Below are 5,286 nucleotides of genomic sequence, written 5' to 3'. Positions count from 1 at the left end.
TAAATATTAAAGGGAGTCCTCCAGTTAGATAACCACCAATATCAGACAACAACCCAAGACTAGAGTACAGGACAGAACAAGGAAATATCAACGCAGGTAGGGAAGTCACAAAAATAAATCAGAACTAAAGATTGAAAACAGGGAAACAGAGACATCATGCATAAACTACGACATTAAAACAAAAAAGAGGCAATAGAAAATGTAGTCATAGTACCTCTATATGGAGAGGAAGTCAAGGCAATATAAACAAAAAAGTGATTGTTTTAAACTTAGAAAAACAGAGGTAAATTTTGAGGTAACCACAAAGGAAGCTAAGAAATCTACCCATTGAAATGAAAAAGAAGAAACACATAAAGACTCAGCAAACACAGAATCCACAAAAATGAAAAGAAAATACAAAAATGAAAATGACTCAGCACAGGATATTAAGTGGAACAAAGAAACTGTCAACACCACCCAAATACACACACACGAAATACATTAGAATGACAGAAGTAAACTTATACCTATGAATAATTACACTGAATGTAAATGGACAAAATACACCAATAAAGAAAGTGGCAGAATGGATTAAAAAAAAAAAAAGATCTGTCTATATGCTGCCTACAAGAGACACACTTTAGACTTAAAGACACAAACAAACTAAAAGGATGGAAAAAATATATATCAAGCAAACAACAACCAAAAAAGAGCAAGAGTGGCAATACTAATCTCTGACAAAATAAACTTTAAAGCAAAATCCACCACAAAGTATAAGGAAGGCCACCATATAATGATTAAAGTGTCAATACACCAGGAGGACATAACCATAATAAATACATTAAATACATATGCACCCAATGACAGGGCTTCAAAATGCATAAAACAAACTCTAACAGCATTGAAAAGAGAAATAGATAGCTCCACAATAAGAGTAGGGGACTTCAACACACCACTTTCAATGAAGGACAGGACATCTAGAAACAAACTCAATAAAGACACAGAAGATCTAAATGGCAAAATCAACCAACTTGATCTCATAGACATATACAGAACACTCCACCCAACAACAGCCAAGTATACTTTCTTGTCCAATGCACATGGAATATTCTCCAGAATAGACTACGTTTTAGACCACAAAGAAGCCTTAACAGAATCCAAAACATCAGAATATTACAAAGCATCTTTTCTGACCATAAAGCCATAAAAGTAGAAATCAATAACAGAAACAGCAAGGAAAAAAAAATGAAATACATGGAAACTGAAGAACACCTTGCTCACAAATGGGTTGTAGAAGAAATCAAGGACAGAATAAAGAAATTCATAGAATCAAATGAGAATGAAAAGACAACTTACCAGAACCTTTGGGACACACCAAAACAATGGTTAGAGGGCAATTTGTAGCAATAAGTGCGCACATCCAAAAAGAAGATAAGGCCAAAATCAAAACATTAACCCTACAACTCAAACAAATAGAAAGAGAACAGCAAAAGAAGCTCTCTGGCGCCAGAAGAAAGGAAACACTAAAGATTAGAGCAGAAATAAATGAAATAGAGACTAGACAAACAATCGAAAGAGTCAACAAGGCCAAAAACTTGTTCTTTGAAAAGAGCAACAAAATCGACAAATCATTGGCCAAACTGACAAAAGAAAAACAGGAAAGGAAGCAAATAACCTGAATGATGAGATGGGCAATATCACAACAGACCCAACTGAAATAGAAAGGATCATAACAGAATACTATGAAAAACTGTACTCCAACAAATTTGAAAACCTGGAGGAAATGGACAAATTTCTAGAAACACACTACTTACCTACACTAACACAAACCAAGGTAGAAAAACTAAATAAACCCATAACAAAAGAAGAGATTAGAGAGGTAATTAAAAACACTAACCGCCCCCCCCCAAAAAAAAAAAAAAAGCCCTGGCTCGGATGGCTTCATTGGAGAATTTTACAAAACATTCAGAGAAGAGTTAACACCAGGTATTTCAGAGCATAGAACAGGAAGGAATACTCCTGAACTCATTGTATGACATCAGCATGACAAAGCCAGGCAAAGAAATCACAAAAACAGGAAAATTGCAGACCAACATCACTCATGAACTTAGATGCAAAAATCCTCAACAAAAGCCTAGCCGGTAAAAGATGTTAGAGGTACATTGAGAGAGAAAGAGGCTCACCTGACTGCTTAGCTGCTCAGTAGTATGAGTGTGAAGACACTTCTTGGTTCTCTGTCCCAGCCACATACTTAGATCACATGGTTCCTTGATAACTTTGCAGTGTGGCCCAGCCTGCTGACTACCTTACCACAGACCACACAACAGGGCACAGTTTGTGTACTGGGATGATGGGGAGATTCTGTGCAATCAGGGACAGAAGAAACAGTCAAACCAAAATAGTCTCCAACTGTGATAGGTGGACTGGACTGTGTTGCTTATAGGATTTTTTTCATATCTCATTTTAAAATTGTAGATGTGAATGGAAGGATTACTCTGGAGAGAAAACTCCATGCCTAGGTTTGCAAATATCCTCTCATCTGGAACAGAGTAGAGCAGGAGCCTGAGGATCTGGATGGTGTCACCATTCTGCAGCTTCTCTCTTGTGTGATGTTTCTCAAGTTCCACCCTCCAGAAAAGGCTCCATTTATGAGCCTCAGATCAGCAGGGCTGAGCTCAGTGTAGGGTGGTGGCAAGGGGACATTTATGCGAAGATCCAGGGAGTATGATGCTGAAATTCTTAGAGCCCAGGGTTGTGGTAAAAAATCTTGTAGGGTGCTCTTTTGTGACTTACTTTTTGAATATGGCAGTAACAAACACCTATTATCTTGGATTCTCTGCCCACAACTAAGATTTAACTAGTGATGTGGAGCAAATGTTTTGTGCTAGACTACTACTAACTGAAAGGCTAGCAGTTCAAATCCACCCATGGTGCCTTGGAAGAAAAGCCTGGTGATCTACTTCTATAAGATTAAAAACTAATTGCTGTTGAGTGAATTCTGAGTTATGGTCACCGCATATGTGACAGAGTAGAACTGTGATCCATAGGGTTTTCAATGGCTGATTTTTTTTGGAAGTAGACTGCCAGGTTTATTTTTTTATTTTTTATTTTTAGGCCACTGTTGGTGGACTAGGAGCTGAGTGCATTAACTGTTAAGTATAATTTTAAATAATTTTTTTTTTTTTTTTTGTTTCATGTGTGAGGATAAACCTCGTCCTTGTTATTCTATCTAGCCTACAAGTGGAAGTCTCTCTTTTACTGAGTTTTAAAATTTTGGTAATTCTATTTCTAATTTCTAGAAATTCAGTTGGTTCTTTTTCAGATCTAAAATGTCCCCTTTTTAGGTTTCTATACCTTGTATACAATGTTATTTGTCATTTATTTCTTTAAATAAACTCATGTAATGCCCAAATCTGAATTGTGAACAGAACTACTTTTGTTTTCTGTTATTTCTGTTGCATCACGTTTGTATTCATGTCCTGTTGCTGTTGTTAGCTGCCATCAGGTTAGCTCAACTCATAGCAACCCTATATACAACAGAACAAAACACTCCCAGGTCCTGAGCCAACCTCACAATCTTTCCTATGCTTGAGCCCATTGTTATAGCCACTGTGTCAATCCATCTCTTTGAGGCTCTTTTTCTTTTTTGTTGTTCCTCTGCTTTACCTAGTGTGATGTCCTTTGCCAGGGACTCGTCCCTCCTGATAACATATCCAATGTAAGAGAGATGAAGTCTCCCCATCAAGATTGAAGAGTTCCAGGCACACTGAGGCCATGCATACCTGGAATGAAACTCCTTGAAGAGTTGTTAGTCAATCACAATTTCACCAGGAAATCCTCTTTGTTTTTTCCTGTCCCTTTCCACAATGAACCTAGAGCCCACTTATCAGTTCCTAGACATTGTGGGCATGATAGGTTCCAGTTTCTCTTTGGTTCACATTTCCTTTGAGATTAGAGCCCTCCTGAGTCCTAGCTCAATATTAAGTTCCTGAGGACTTTCCACATGGTACCTTTTGGGCCTGGCTTCCATTTCTCTGGCCCTTGCTGAGCCCTAGAATCCAATCTCAAGTGTATGCAGCATCTTTTAGGTATCCTTCAGGATAAAAGTGGCTTTACAGCTCAGATATTTTCTAGCTATAAATTTTTACCAAACATTGAGGCAAAAATTTCCCATATTCTTCCCTTTCCTTTGTTATCTTTTTCTGGCATTTTTTATCATTTCACAAAACTGTTGATTTGAGGAAATTAGTCCATCATTTATGGAACCTGAACCTATTTAAAACTCTTTCTGAGTTAAAACTGAAGCTATTAGTTAGATCATGGGGGCTTCAAACAGTTGTGATCTGCTGCTAACCTAAAGGTTGGCACTTAGAACACACCCAGTGGTACTGTGAAAGAAAAGCCTGGTGATCTGCTTGTATAAGGAATACAGACAAGAAAACCCTATGGAGCATTTCTACACTGTAGCATATTGGGTCTCCATGAGTCAGCATTTACTGAATTGCAATAGTTTTTTTTTTTTTTTTAAGTTCAATATTAGAGCTTCTAAGTACACTTCTGTGTCTTTTCTAGTCATAAAATTATACTTTTATGATAATATATTTGGCTCTTGATGTATATTGGTTAGTTTTACCACCAACCATCCATGTAATTTGCTTTCAGTTTACTGATTGCTTTGCATAGACCCTCCAGGCCCAGGCTGGCTGATCATATTTTATAAATAGGACCTTTGCAATGTGAGCTGATCAGCATCAGGCAGGCAGGGGCAGCAAGATGGTGCCACAGACTCTGTTCCTCATGTCCCTGTTACTCTGGGCCTCTGGTGAGAAATTAAAAGTGCTTCAATCCCTCTAGAGTAGTAGCTTTGTAGAGCTGAAGTTTTCACAGATGGATAGATCACATGAATGATCTGAGAAGGGTTCAGTGAGTTTTACACCCTAAAAGATCAATTCTCTCTTTCTTGTGCCTTCTTGACTCTGGGATATTCCCATTTTAATTCCTGATTTCCCTGATTTTTTCCTTTCTCTACAATTATCCCCTAACTCTTGACTTTCCCAAGATCAAATCGTTGACCTTTCATATTCCAAACGTGGCTCATAGAAGGTAGTATTCCTGTCTTGCTTTTACCTTCCACAGATCCCGTTTTCTAGCCATGTTTTTGTGGTCAATGTCACTGATGGTGTTTTTCTGCTCTACATCTTTTTTATTTACTTTTCTTTCTATTTCTTTCAGTGGCATTCATTTTTTCAAAATGGAGTGTCTCCAGATTTACTGGCCTAAAGGAGACTGGAGAAACCTCAAGAGTAT

Source organism: Trichechus manatus, unplaced genomic scaffold, assembly GCF_000243295.1.
Source record: "Trichechus manatus latirostris isolate Lorelei unplaced genomic scaffold, TriManLat1.0 scaffold00219, whole genome shotgun sequence".
Lineage (NCBI taxonomy): Eukaryota > Metazoa > Chordata > Mammalia > Sirenia > Trichechidae > Trichechus > Trichechus manatus.
Note: the sequence above shows the minus strand (reverse complement) of the source record.